The sequence below is a fragment of the Piliocolobus tephrosceles genome, chromosome 9 (assembly GCF_002776525.5).
Source record: "Piliocolobus tephrosceles isolate RC106 chromosome 9, ASM277652v3, whole genome shotgun sequence".
Lineage (NCBI taxonomy): Eukaryota > Metazoa > Chordata > Mammalia > Primates > Cercopithecidae > Piliocolobus > Piliocolobus tephrosceles.
In genome coordinates, this window is record NC_045442.1 from 38,271,248 (window position 1) to 38,286,800 (window position 15,553).

General features: G+C 43.5%; 1 protein-coding gene across 2 annotated transcripts in view; it reads left to right on the forward strand.

Annotated features, from left to right (window-relative positions):
* SORBS1 (sorbin and SH3 domain containing 1) overlaps positions 1–15,553 on the forward strand; it is a 252,584-nt gene that overhangs the window by 71,306 nt on the left and 165,725 nt on the right. For both annotated transcript variants that reach the window (XM_023206238.1, XM_023206236.1), the window contains exon 2: positions 544–629. The gene's annotated coding sequence lies outside the window, so the exon portion shown is untranslated. The remainder of the gene's footprint in view (positions 1–543; positions 630–15,553) is intronic.

Here is a 15,553-nt window from a genome sequence, read left to right on the forward strand (position 1 = left end):
TGAGGAGACAGTAGCGAGTGGTGGGAACTGTGGTATGTTGGAGCAGCCAAGCCTGCCTATGAAGTGTGACTGCTTTTAATGCTTAGCAACACCTGATCATTTTCAGACATAAACGTGGGCCATGTTGACAGGTCTGATTTTTGCTTTTCTTTCTTTAAGAGAAGCCAGAAATCTGAGTTTTTGTGTGATAGCTCTGATTTTTATGTTTGGCTCAGATTTTCTAAACATATCCACAGATGAAATGTAACACTTTCACCCTGGATGTCACCCCTTGTGCTTTCGGTTTGTGATCTCCATTAAAGATGATCTGTAAAGCTGCCTTCTGCGCAAGATCCTGTGATTCTAATGAGTACCATTTCAGCTGGGGAATTAAAGATTCTTGTTCTACTTTGGGAAGTCAGAGTGGGGAAGGAAATTGGGCTAAAACAGATAGGGGTTTAAGCCTAAATTACCTGGCAAATGGTGTTTAAATGAGTCCCCTTGGGGAGAGGCCACAGGGTGCCTGTGATTCACACCAGGTGTTTTGTACATTTGTTATTGCAGGAGTTGGCATCCTTTGGAAGAGTTCGTGAAACCTTTCTGCCCAGAGCTCCTGGACCAATGCATCTTCCCACCACCTTAAACCACTGGTGAATATATGTGTTTTTTTCCTTCTTCTCAGTGAAGGGAAATACTTTGTTAACTGTAGAATGTAATTTGTAGAGAACTATGCTGTCCTTTCTATTATAGAAGGAAGGATACTGGGTTGGGCCTAGGCATATCTGGGTTTTGGTACTTACTTGGTTCTGCCATTTTTACTGTGGGATTGTAGGTGAATTCTTTGACCTCCCAGGCCCCAGACAGAGAAACATATCCTGTTGTTTAAGGATATGTTTGCTTTGCAGACTAAAAGAGATAATCTATGCAAGAAGTAATGTATGCACGAATGCTTATATTTGCCCAGGGAGAATAAAGTCCTAGGCAAATAGAAGGTAATACTGTTTGGCTCTGAGATGTAGAGCAAGGCAATTCTCGCCCTACTTGCTACATTTATTAACTTTATTAACACACTTTTTCAAGTTGGAGTTCCAGATATAAGTGTTACAGTGTAGCTGCCATACTCAGCCCAATTCAACTGACCACCAGTTTGGGGCTTTCGACCTTGACTTTTGTGATGTTCATAGACAACTTCATCTGCTAGTCTCTTAGGGGTATTCAAGCAGGGCACTTCTGAGCCAACAGATACATTAAAGTGTGAAAACTGGTATGTTGGAAACAATGGGGTTTAAATACTTATTTTCTGAGACTTCCGGAGTGGTTCTTCAACAGATTTCCATTCTCTCTCTTTTTTTATTCCCTTCCTACCAATATAGCTACCATTTTCTTGAAAGATGAATTAACGACATTTCACAATTACTTTCATTTTTATTTGAGATCAGAGAATTTCACAGTTAACAAATGTTCTTCTTTTTCTGAAAGAAACTTAATTACTTATCACAGCAGGTACACGTCTTGCTTCTATGACAGTTGAAAGAGGCAAAAATATGTCCTTAATAACAGTGTGTTCCAGTGCTGAGGTGAGAGTGCCTCCAGGTGTGATAGCTCGTTGATGCTGGAGGTCTTAGGTGAGATACGGAGGGTAAGGACCACCATGGGCCAGGGACGCTGAACAACGCTTGCATCTTTATTTCAGCTACTCTTTGTAGAGAAAAGCTGGCCTGGTTAACACTGACTACCTGGTCAGCTCCTATGATGTGGATCAGGTGCTCTCATGACCCACTGAGACAGATCCCAGTGGGATGGTCACCTGGTGAAGTTTGCAGGGTGCTGGGGGTTGCAACAGGAAGGAAGGGCACTCAGGATAAGCAGGCCCAGGATTAGGAAACCAGCTCAGCCACAGGAGGCTGGCTCTCCAGACTGCCCTGTCCAAGGGGACACAGTGACATTCAGAGTCCCAGAACCTGAATTCCATCTGGTAGGCAGGAAGAGCTCTGTAGTGGAAGTCCTCAGGGAAGCAGATGGCATCAGGTAGCAGGACACTTACAAAGAAAGGCCTTTGACATAGGATAAGGTTGGCTTGGTAGGGGAACAGGAAGGCAGCCAGTTTGTCTGGACTTGGTCTGGGGGTGTTGATAGGGAGGGAGAGTGATGTGAAATGAGAGTGGTAGGTGGAGCCAGACCCTGTAGGCTATATGGTAAGGAGTTTGATTTCTCTTTTTTTTTTTTTTGAGACGGAGTCTTGCTCTGTCGCCCGGGCTGGAGTACAGTGGCCGGATCTCGGCTCACTGCAAGCTCTGCCTCCCGGGTTCACGCCATTCTCCTGCCTCAGCCTCCCAAGTAGCTGGGACTACAGGCACCCGCCACCACGCCTGGCTAATTTTTTGTAGTTTTAGAGAGACAGGGTTTCACTGTGTTAGCCAGGATGGTCTTGATCTCCTGACCTCATGATGCGCCTGCCTCGGCCTCCCAAAGTGCTGGGATTACAGGCGTGAGCTACCACAGCTGGCCAGGAGTTTGATTTTTACTCTGAGAGTGATTGGATTCCATAGTCCATGTGATCTTCTTTGTGCTTTAACATTTTTCCTCTGGATCCTGAGTGCAGAATACATTCTAGGGGCAAGAGTAGAATCTGTATAACCTATATCACTGGTCCTTCCAGTGATCCAGGCAGGAGATTAGGATGTGACTTGGATTAGAGTAGTGATGATTGAATGATACGAAGAAGTGGTCAGACTCAGGATACATTTTGAAGGTAGAGCCTTTTAGGTTGCATGTGGGGTGTAAGTAAAAACAAAAGTCAAGGATTAGTCCCGTGTTTTTGGCTAGGTGAATGCCATTGCTGTTCACTGAGATAAGGAGCAAAGAGGGACCCTAAGGGTTCTATTGGGTCATCTTAGGTTTGGGATGCCGATTCGATATTCCCATAGAGATGTAGAGTTGGCTGGGGCTGGAAATGGTATCTCTCAGAGTCATCGGCATATAGATGATATTTAAAGCCATGTGACTGAATGAGATCATCTAGGGAGAGAAAGGAAGAGATGCATAGGATTTTTGACAGAGGAAAGAGGGAAGGCGAAGGCAAAGGGTAGATTTTCCATATCAAGTCCCTACTAAGAAGTAAATGAAGACATGCTAATGAATATGGTTTCCACTTTATGCAAATATGAATTATACAAATGAGATAATGTGATATAAAAGTAGTCATAAAGCCTCACCTTATGTAAAAAGTTTGAAGTGCTGTGACTTCCCCAAATCAAGAAACTCAGTTTCAGGATTGCATAATTATAAATCTGATCAGCTGAGTGAATTATTAGCAAGCAGGAACATCCAGCAACCTTTGCCAATAGCCTGTAAGCTACATTGCTCGTAGGCACTGGAACTTCTACAAGCCATTTCAATGACTAAGTTTAATTTACTGTTATTACATTTAGGTATTTTTCTCATTCAATAGTTATATCATCCAAAAGTTCATTAATTGAGGGTTCACTAAGTGAAAACATACCTGAAAATCAGTAATTTTGCAATGAAAAGTTAGATATGATAAAATTTTCTGAAGAAGGCCAAACAGGCACCGTGATTTACAGGGCTACAAGTTAGAAGATATTTATGATTCTCTTCAAAATATCAAGGATAAATGCTACAAGATAAAAAGTATACTGTGGGAGGCTGAGACGGGCGGATCACGAGGTCAGGAGATCGAGACCATCCTGGCAAACACGGTGAAACCCCGTCTCTACTAAAAAATACAAAAAACTAGCCGGGCGAGGTGGCGGGCGCCTGTAGTCCCAGCTACTCGGGAGGCTGAGGCAGGAGAATGGCGTAAACCTGGGAGACGGAGCTTGCAGTGAGCTGAGATCCAGCCACTGCACTCCAGCCTGGGCAACAGAGCGAGACTCCATCTCAAAAAAAAAAAAAAAAAAAAAGCATACTGTGATGGTTGTGGTAGATGTATGCATTCCACCTGTACCCCTCAACTGCCATTGACTGATATGCGAAAATCAGTTCTGACTCACGCACATCTTCATCTATTTGTGGGCTTCTGGCATAAAATACAGCTGCTCCATATTTGCTTTGTCTGTTTCCCGGACAAATCATCCTATTGAGCTTCTTCCATCTTCTCACTGGGCGCCTTAGTTTTCCCATTTTGAGGCTCCTAGTGAGTTCCTTTAGTCTTGCAGTCTCCAGCTGCTGTAGACATTTTTGCCTCTTCCCACCATCAGTGGCTCCAAAGCCTATTTGCCTCCTCCTCCCTCTAACTGCCTTTGTGAGCCTTTCAGTTTAGGATCCCCCAATCCCCCTGCCCCCAAAGTTTTTGAATAGCCTCAAGATTTCCTTCTTTGAAAACATTTTCACTCCTTCCCTCGACCCCAACCCCAAGTGGTCTTCTCAGGCCTTTTGTGGAAATGACGAGGAAAGAGAGGGCAGGATGATCAGCAGCATTCTAGAATGGGGTCTCTCCCTCCCGTGGGCATGGGCAGTGCTGACTTTCTTCTACATGTGTTTAAAGACTCCCCGGCTTGAGTGAAAACACTCTGAGTAGTACTTCCGGAACTTGGAATCTCTAGAAAATGAGCATTGATTGTGTAGTGTTTTATGTCTATGACCAATGGTTTATGGCAAATGAGGGTTTCAGTGGAATGGTATTTATGACGAATGGCATCAACCCTGGTTTTCATTTGTTGTCTTCTCTCACAGAATGGAACCTAAATAAAATTAAAAAGAGTGAAACTTACTGGTAATTACAGGGGGAGGATTTTTCCTTCTGCTTCCTCCTTCAGTAAGTGATTTCAGGAATTAAAAAGGTATGGGACCTTCCCATGCTCCTGGAGACTTAGAGTGGTTGGACATTTAAAAACTGGTGGTATCCTTCTTAAGTTAAACACACACACACACACACACACACACACACACACACACACACACACACAAACTGCTGAGGCTGTAGAATAGTCTTCAGTGCTTGTATATTTGTAGACCATCTCAGGAGGAGATGCCTGAGATGGGTAGCTACTTTAAATTTTTTTTGTGGTATGTTTATGTGCTATCTTTAAAAAATATAATAATAATAATAGTATCCCTTTTATTCTTTATAAATGATCTAGAAACATGGAAAGTTTCCTCACCAGTTGGCTTTATGACTCCTCTTGCTCAATGTGTTTTGATTGAGGGCACTGCCTGTTCACAGTGCCTTTAATTGGTCTGAAGCTTCACATTCATTAACAACTTGGGACTAGAGTACTTTGACTTGAGTTTCAAATTTTGCATGTGTGGGGATATGTCAGTCAGGCCAATTTCTTTCTTCCATCCTTTCCCTTATTTCTATAAAGGATTTAAACCTGTTTGTGCTCAATATTTTCTTTATTCAGCAGCTTTAGGCAAATATGGATTTGAAATGAGGTGGTTGCCATGAGTTGAGCCACAGATTATGGCCATTTCAACTGAACGTCTCACTGCTGCCCTTTAGGGAAAGGTCTTCTTGCATTGTGGAGCAGAACAGGATTTGGAATCCTTTGTGATTGATAGTTTCTAACTGCGGAGTTCAGACACATTAAAAAGCAATTCAAACCCATTTTCTTTCTCTTAAGAATCTCAGCTTCCCTAGGAAAATGCTCAAAATAGAATTGGTGTAAGTTGCCACCTCTCTGAAAGAGTAGGGTAGAATTCAGTGTCCAGAACCAATGATACCAGTCACCACACTGCTGTTCGGAGTGTGTGCTTTTGGGGGCAGCTTCTCAGGGGTCATTGTCTAGAAGTATCTCCCTGGGCTGCCATATTGCTTTATGTCACCAGAGGTTCATAAGGCCACTTTCTGGCCAAAGTTATTGTGACCTACAATGACATCATATCCATTTCATGCAACAGCGACCTCTCTTAGGTGTTGGTGTTTCTCCAAGAGATTTACACATTTGAACTTGTACTTTTTAAACAAACAGGAAGTTGTAGCACATTTGCCAGCCACATGTAAAAACAAGATACTTTCTCTTTTTCCATCTAGTGACTACAAATACTGAGTGGCTCTTTTTCCATCTAGTGACTACAAATACTGAGTGGAATACATTTTTTGTCTTTCCTTTTTTTTTTTTTTTTTTTTGCCCTGGTTTGGAGAAGTAAACATGAAATTGTGTTGGGGTCGTCACTAAAACAAGGAGATCAGCATCATCTCCGGTGATTACTGCACGTCATGGGAAGAAATCATTCTGGTTGTTCCACTGACTAATTTAGACAAGGCACCATCTGATGCCTTCTTCACAGCAGTGCCCTCATCCTGCTGTCTCCTTATCAACATAGAGATGACTCACTCCATGTTTTCCTCACTCAGAGAGAATTTCTCTAGTCTGCTGATTACAGCAGTGATTAAATAAAAAATGGTTCCAGCAGAGGTGTGCTTGAAAAAAATGACTATTATTTGTGCTTGTTGAACTTTGGATAATTCAACATTCCCTATTATAATCAGTAAGGTACTGGTTTTTAGGCTTTTCGGGTAAAGGGTCAGGAACCCCTTTAAGGTACATATGCACATACACAATTTCCATATATAACACTTCTACATTTTTAGGAGATGACATTCCCCTGCCCAGTTATCATGCTTAGTCACACATCCCATTCTAAGTGTGCCTGCTTTTGGATAGCTCTGTGTGGCAGGTAGGTGCCTGCTGTAAAGGATGGCTTTTCTGATTAGATCTAGGGGAAAGATTGGGGAAGATATCTATGTTCAAGGCATCCTAACTTCAATAAAATTTACAACATCCAGAATTGTCCCAACATGGACTCAGAAGCTGGAAATAGTCTCTTATATGAGTTGCTAATCCTTTTAATTAAAAAAGGAAGCAGAAACACCTTTACACTTTTTGTTTTCTTTCTATTTGAGACAGGGTCTCACACTGTTGTCCCTACTGGAGTGTGGTGGTGCGATTATGGCTTACTGCAGCCTCAACCTCCCAGGCTCAAACAATCTTCCCATTCAGCCCCATTAGTAACTGGGACTACAGATGTGTGCCACTATGCCCACCTAATTTTTGTATTTTTTGTAGAGCCAGGATTTCACCATGTTGGCTAGGCTGGTCTTGAACTCCTAGGCTCAAGCTGTGCACCCACCTCTGCCTCCCAAAGTGCTGGGATTACAGGTGTGAGCCACCGTGCCCGGCCTGATACCTCTCTTTTTAAATAACGAAACTAAAATGTAAACAATGGGAAAAAAATGTTGGGACAGTAGGGTAAACCAAATATTTTTTTCTTTAAAGAAATTTGTGTGTTTTATGGCTGGTCCTGGTGGCTCATGCCTGTAATCCCAACACTTTGGGAGGCTGAGGTGGGCGGATCACCTGAGATCAGGAGTTCAAGACCCAGGCATGGTGGCGGGCACCGATAATCCCAGCTATTTGGGAGGCTGAGGAAGGAGAATTGCTTGAACTTGGGAGGCGAAGGTTGCAGTGAGCTGAGATGGCGCCATTGCATTGCACTCCAGCCTGGGCAACAAGAGCGAAACTACGTCTAAAAAAAGAAAGAAAGAAAGAAATTTGTGTGTTTTTAACTAAGGGGAAGGAAAGAAAGCAATAATATAATTTTTAAAAAGTATTCTTTACAAAAATCAAGTCATTATATTAGTTTTGAAACATATAATGTCCTTTGTATAATGTGATTTACTCATAAAAATACTATGTTGGGAACATTTATACAAATTTACTAATTACATTTGCTCTTAAATATTTTCATTTTATTTTTCAAATAGAAGTGAACTACTGAACTCAAAGGAGTTGAACATTTCTTAGTTTTTATTCCTTTTAATAGTCAGACAAAAATATAAAACTGGATAATAGAAGTCGCCAGTGTTTTAATGAAAGAAAGAATTAGTTTTTGGGTCTGGTACCTTCTAAAGCATCTGTAGATTCTAGAAAAGGAACTTCACACCATTACCACCAACAAAAAAGCCCAACGAACCTAAAACTTGAATAACTGAACTTAATCCGAGTCATTCCTATTTTATGAACCATCATGATCCACATTTTCTGTTTCTTCTCATATCACCATTGCCTTTCTGAAATCATTCTTCTAGACTGCTGAAGACTAAATGCTAGCCCAGATGGAAACTGAATTTCAACGTTTTTCATTTTTAGCTTCTTGGTTTTAGGGTGAGAGTTCATCAGACTGTTGGTATACGTGGCTTGCCACCAACCCTGCAACAACCTGCTATCTCTGAACTTTAGTTGTTTCTGATATAAATGAGATCATGTCTGGGCCTTCCTCAAGCTCAGACACTCTAGAATTCCGCTCTCCTGTCCCATGCCGCACACACTCAGTGCTGGGGAAACCTGGAGTACTGGCCATGTAACAACTTCTGTGGGGTTCAAAGGGCAGAGTCTCAGTAGAGATGGGTTCCTCATGTCATCGTTTATTGCTCATGGCTGCCTGTAATAAACACGAAAGAAGAACTAAATATAGTGAGTTATATACTCACCAGCTCATGGTGTCATCCTGAACTTGCAGCACTGGGAGGAAATTCGGTAGCTCTGTTTAGGAGATGGTACAGAGTAAACCAGGAAGAAGGGTTTTCATCTTCTTGTCATCCCACAGAATATTTCTGATGACTAGAGCTCTGATGTCTGTAAACCTCACCGTGTTCACCGGTGCTCATGAGACTTGGACTACTCTAATAGTTGAGTTTTACAATCCTAGGTTATGTTTTTTCTTGATTTTTTTTTGTGGTGGGTCCAAAGCCAGTTGAACACCATCTCTTGGCCGTGACGAGTCAACATTGTGACCAGTTCAAAAAATAAATGGCACAGAGCTTTAGCAGAGGAAACAAAACATTTTGTAGAACATGCTCAGCACAGGATGGTGTAATGGAGGCTGCAGTGGGTGTCTTGCTGTGGGCCTATGTCAGCAGTCATTGGCTAAGAGCTTATAATGGCACTTAGAGCATGGCACAAACGTATATATACACCCACAAAGTATAGTGTACTATATGTGCAATATACTAAACCTGTTGTGCTTATATTTTATACTAAATATATTGCTTTAGGAAGTTATTTCCAAAATAGCCAAAATACATCATTAAAATGATTCAGCACTGCTCAGGTTGGCATTAAGTGGGCTGTGTGTGTAGGAGCAAAGGAGGGATCAGAGTTTTGAAAACTCTGGTTTTAGAAAGGATCCTCTTGGCCAATTTCTAGACTGCATTCCTAGTCCCTGTGCTGATGATACTGTGTATTTTGCAGCTCTTTAGATTGCCTCAAATTCATTGATTTGTTTATTCATTTATTCAACCAACACATATGCAATAGCTCTAATATTTACACAGGGCCTTTTGCCATGCAGAGTACATTCATATACCTTATCCCACCTAAGTGTGCTTGTTTCAGAGCCCAGTCACATGCATGGGCAACAGCCTTCGCTGGTTGATGAATGCAATCTCTGTTTCTTCATAGAGTTTTTCTCTTTGCTTTCTTTTGTGCTTGTGAGCAGAGAGACCCATGGTTTTGTCTGCACCATTTCGGAAGGAACTTAGGACAGGTGGGCAGGAGGGTTGCTATGGGAGTTGTGCTGGACGGTCATTCCCAGGAACAGAGGAGGTGGGAGTCATCTACTAAGTATGAGAGTGGGGTGGGTGGGAGGGATGTGGTTGTGGCTTTGAGGAAGATGGAAACTATTTGGAACAGCTGACATGGGTTGGGCATTGAGGGCTGAGCAAGGGTTGGAAAGCAAGGCCTGCTGGGTGACTGAGAGGAAGCTTCTGTGTCAGCAGGTGTGGCCTGGATGTGCAGGGCGGCAGGTGGAGCTCGATGAGACTCGCGGACAAAAGGAGATGGCTGGGGGCAGGGGTGGGATGGTGGCTTGGCTGTCGACATAAGGGGACTTGGAGGAGCTGTTTCCGACCCTGATGTGGCCATGTAGGGAGTTGTTGAGGTGAACAGCAGGGGAGGTACAGGGGCCTGGAGGTGCTTGGCAGTAACTCTTCTTAGTTTAGCTTATAAGGCCTTTGATCTCTTAGCACTCCTCCCACCCTGCATGCCCTACTGGGCCATTCCTGAGTGCATACTATCATGCATACATACTATTCCTTTTTTTCTTTCCTTTTGCCTAATTACCGCCTACCTCAAGTGTTAGCCCAGGAATCACTCCTGGGCAACTGTTTCCGATTGCTGTCTGCCCTGTCCTCTGCTAGAACCCTTCACCCTGTCCACACCTCTCTCCTTTTGTACTGTACAGACTCATTTATAAGTCTCTCGCATATGTGGATTGGAAGGTTCCTTGGGTGCAAGATGTCCCTCGTACCCAGCGGAGGAGCTGGCATGCAGAATGTGTTCAGGAAATGCTTGCTGAGTGGATGCATTAACGTTTTTGTTGCATCATTAGTAGCATCGCAGAGTGATAGAACTGAAAGACACCTACAAGATCAGCTAGTCTAAGTCATTTGTTTCATAGTTCACAGAGAATTGAAACTCAGAGGGGTTGAATGCCTAGCCTGAGGTCACACAGCTTGTCCTAGGCAGAGCCAGGACTCAAGTTCACCTCCTGTGACTCCAAATGCCATGCTCTTTCCACCACACCACAGTGGTCTCCAAATGCTTTTTATGTGTGTGAGGACAGCAGCCCTCTGCCTCTGCTTAGTGCCTGGATTCAGCCTAATATCACTATTCATACTGTTATCTAACTTTTCTCATTGGGAGGAAAACTATGTCCTGACCACGCGGGGAGCTTTTCCTCTGCATGCATGGTGCCAGGTTTACAACAGCCCTTACCTCACTGCTTCCCCTTCCCTTTCCGGTTTGTCCTAGTTTATCTTTGGGCAGGGTAAGCATCAGCAACTGTTTCTAAGTAAACAGAGGAACTGCAGATTCAGGATTTGTGGTTTCAAGTATTCAGTGTCTTTTGCTTCAGCCTGTCCCCTCCTGGCTGCCATCACTGCCTCCCCTGTCTCCACATTGCCCCGATTTAGCATGTGTTGAAGACTGGTAGTGCATGATGGAGGTTTCTTGCTTGGGGCAAGCAGAAGAACTGACAGAGCATTGAAAAGGGAATCTTTGAGACAGAGAGAGTGGGCACATCTCCGAACCATTTTGTGTCAATTAAGAAAAAAAAACCAAAGTGTATCTGCTGGTTTCTGGACCCATCCCTGGAAGATGGCATACAAGACAGCCATCTAGAAAGGCTTGTTTGTACACTTCCCTTCTCCAAAGTGTGTCTCCAAGCTTTTGAGCAACACTGATGTTTAGTATGTTCTGTTTAGGGTTAAATTTGCAGTGTGACCGAGGCTGGGGTGTGGCTAGTTCCCTTACAGCCTGTCCATGGATGACGCAGTTTTGTGAGGTTGGTTCCAGATCGCCACGTATCATCTGACCTCTCTCCCCATCACCCTGGCCCGAAGTACCTCAGGGTCAGTTCCAGGACTGAGTGCTGGGAGTGGGGGTGATTGGTTTGAACCTTTTGTCTCCTTGGGTAATTAACTAAACGGTGCGTGGCTAAAAGTGTCTATTTTGGGGAAAAGGACTCTGGAGACCAGTCTTTAAATCCTTCACTACTTTAAGGAACTCTGCAACACTGTTTCCCTGAGCACTTGTATATTCCCCTCACCTTTTTCTTTTTTTTTTTTTTAAAGTAAGATGATGTTCAATCCTCCCATTAGCTCAGAAATCCTATGGCTTGGAACAAGCCCAGTGTCTTCAGTCTTAGAGATTTCTGAAGCCACTTTGGACCTTCTTGGCTTCTAGCCACATGGGAGCCTGTGTCTGATCCTCCCTGGGCTGGTCTTGAGTTCCAGGCATTGAGCTGGAAGTACATCAGCCAAGGATTTGGCTGTGTCAGGAAGTATTTTGATTTGCTATATTCTCTGCTTGGCATCCACTCATTTCCTTCAGGGACGTCCCCTTCCTTGGAAAAAATAGCTCCAAAGATGCTTGTCTGACTGATGAGCTAAGAAGGAGTTCCAACCAGGCGTTTCCATTCAGAGATCTTGGCTTGGCAGTCACAGGTCACTGAGTGAGAAGGGTGTCACCACACTTAAAATGTTCTTGACATCCCCCATCCCCTCCTGCCTGCAGTGGTCTTTATGCTGGCTAGTTTTGAGAATGACAGTCCGGAGACTGATCCAGCTTGGACTAGCAGGCCTTAACAATCATGTAGTTCTAAGGTGTCAGCCATCACACTGCTTGGCTGTGACCTTTAGGGGATATCCTCAGTGGTGTCCTTCCTTGCGCCCTAACCTCAAGCTCTCCTCCAGGTGTGCATAATTTTCCCGTGTGGTGCCAGGGAACTGTGGTTATAAATGAGAGAGAAGGGGCTCAGTGGGGGTCCCAGAAATGTGTTGGGATCCTGTCTGTGAAGTTATGCTCATCTGAGCTGTTGGTCTAATAATTCTATTTTTAAAAAGGGAAATTAATTGATACTTTTTCACAGCGAGCCTATGTCAGTTCTTGGAATGACACCAAAAGAAAGAGTCACCACTTTCTTTTCTTAGCTATTCATCTATTTAATACTCCAGGCTAGAATTCTTCAGGATGTTGATGCCAACCTTCTCAGTGTATACTTCTAGACCCTTCTTAGTGTTAATTATTTAGTTCCTCAATTTTTATCACCTTTCCTCCTCTCAGAGGTTTCTGAAAGATTACTGATAGTGATTCATCAGTGACAGTTCAGATTCTTTTAGCTGTCTATGGATGTGGCTCACCTGAGCCTGAAAACCTGAAAAGGAGTAGCTCTCACTTAAAGGGGCTGTGACTCTCCTAGCTCCACACCTGTCTTCTGCCTCAGTCACCTCTTACCAGTCTCCCTTTCCAGTAAGATCATTCTCATCGTTGGAGGAGGTGGAAGCAACACGGGGAGGAGTGGCTTCTCTTATCATATGACGAGGGCTTCTTCAAGCAGGTCTGTTATCATACGCTTTGCTTTTCTTCTTGGTCTGATCATAGATTTTTTAAAAAAGAACCTCCGAAAACAAACCCTGATGGTTATTTCGATTTCTCCTGTTTTAACTCTTCCCGGACCTTAGACCAAGCTTGTCCAACCCAAGGCCTGTGGGCTGTATGTGGCCCAGGATGGCTTTGAATGTGGCCCAGCACAAATTTGTAAACTTCCTTAAAACATTATGGGATGTGTGTGTCTGTGTGCATTTTGTTTTGTTTTAGCTCATCAGCTATCACTAGTGTTAGTGTATTTTATGTGCGGCCCAAAACAATTCATTTTCTTCCAGTATGGCCCAGGGAAGCCAAAAGGTTGGACACCCCTGCCTTAGCCTTTTGGACTTTCCTCTGACCATAAATGCTGCTGTTCTTTGTGCAGCTTTGACTCCATTCCTTCTTCCTGTAGCCCAGACATGCAGATAGGGCATTCCAATGGTAGGAGTGCTTTGCAACCCCTTGAAGGATTTTCGAGTGCTTTCCTGGCTCCCGACTTTTCCCACCCTCTTTGGACCACAGAGTTTTTCTCCAAGCTCAGATAACCTCTGACTCCTCATTTGCCCTTCCAAAAACTTTGCTTCTCACCATGGTGTTCTCTCTCATTTTAAGCTGTGACTGGCCCTCTGGGCTGCCACGCATAACCATACAGGGCTGAGTTAGTGACTCAGCTCAGGATTCAGCTGTGCTGACCACCCAGAACTTATTCCCACTCCTACTCCCCAAGAGACCAGCTCTTCAGGACTCCCACCCAGGGCAGGGCTGGGCTGGGTCCACCAATGCCTCTGCCAGGGTTGAGTTCTCCAGGAGCATCTGGGTCTCTCCCTGAGCTGAGGCACAAGACCAAGGCTGCCCAGCCCCTAGGTCAGAGACTAAAGGAACGAGCAGGCTAGGGGTGGGCTGGCCGAGAGTTCGGACTCCCCGAGCTGCGAGTAGAGTATTTGGGGAAGGGAAAAGAGGAGGAGGTTGGAAAGTTTGTGATGACTCTGAAGACTCTCAGGTTTGTCCCAGGGGGACTGAGTCCACCAAACTGTTCACTTTCCTGCAGCTCGGTGCTGGGAGTGTTCTTTCTCTTGAAGTCACCCATCCTATTTTGGGATGACTGAGTCAAAGGGGTAGCTCTATCTTGGTGCCTGGAAGTGCCTCACATTTCCTCATTTTAGACTTGCCATTCCTATAGAGAAAAGCAGCTTAATTCCATTATTAAAGATTCAGGATCATTAAGACTCAGGCTGGATTGAAATTTATCTCTTTAGTGTCTATGGAAAAGGATTTAAGGAGAAAAATCACTGTGAGGGATGTGGATTTAGGAAAGCTTTCTAAAGAACCCACTTTAGGAATGTGCATTTGCATACAAACAATGAAAGTGCTAATTAAAATGATTCTCACATCGTCATTTTAGCAGTGCAGGGACTGCTGCTTGGTAACACTTATGAAGTGGAAATGAGTGTACTTTGAAAATAATAAAATATTGTTCCATCCATTGAATCCACTAAGACATTAGGTCCTTTTATTTGCAAGGCACTGTGCTAGAACCACTGTGTGTGTTTGTATTGGTCAAGAGTATAAAACCTAGCCCTTGCCCTCTAGGGCAACAAACGGAGGGGTTTCCCTGGGATAAAAGACTATCAGGAAAGCCTGGGAAGAACCAGGTTGAGTTGGGCAAAACCTACCTTGGGAGTTGAAAGGCTGGTAGGAATGAACAGTGTTCCTCAAATATTTCACCTGTTGAGATAGGCCACACCTGTTCACATTGTTTTATAAACAGCATTTTGCCTCGAAGGATGTTTTTGCCCTGGAAATTGAGTAGTCTAATTCCCTTTCGAAGCAAGAGCCTAACATTTAAAATATTTCTGTCGTCATTGTCGTTATTGGCATCAGCAATCACTGGGCACCTGCTGTTTGAGGCCGGAACTTTGCCCTGGAGAGTGGGGGTGGGGCTGATCTGGCCTGGAGATGATGTGAAAACCTTTTAGCTCCTGGGCGAACAACTGCCACCTTATCTCTTTTAAAAAAAGAATTGCGTTTTAGAACACGGAGCCCGGAGCGCAGTAGATGCAGAGTCAATATTTGTGGAGTGAAGTTTATTAACTTTGTGGTTGAGAGTTCAGGGTCTGTAGTCACATAGACTCAGTTTCAAATCCTGGCTCTGCCATTTGCTTGCTCCACGATCTTGGCTTGTGACTTACCTCTCTGAGCCTCATTTTCTTCATTTGTGAAATTGAGATAAACATACATTTAGTTATTATATAATATTAATGTTCATATGATAATTATGACAGGCTGCATATTGTGGTATATAGTACCACAAACTCGAGTCAGGCTGCTAAAGTTCAAATCCCCCTTACTAGTATCATAACTTCCAGCAAGTTATTGAACCTCTTTGGGCCTTAATTTTTTTATCTGCAAAACAAGGATAATAATAGTACCCTTATCAGAGGGTTGTTAGATGTGAGAATTGTCAAGCACCTCATCCCAGCCATAAGAAAACATTATATACATGTTTGCTGAACCTTAAAGACTGTGAAACTATTATTAATTATTTCATTTTGGTTCTTATAGAAATCGTGTGAGGTTAGATACAGGGCAAGTATTACTCCCCACTGCCTCTTTCTCTGTTTGTTGTTATTGCTTGTTTTGTATTTGAGGGGGAAAAATGAAGTTCTGAAAGGTTGAAGTGGTTT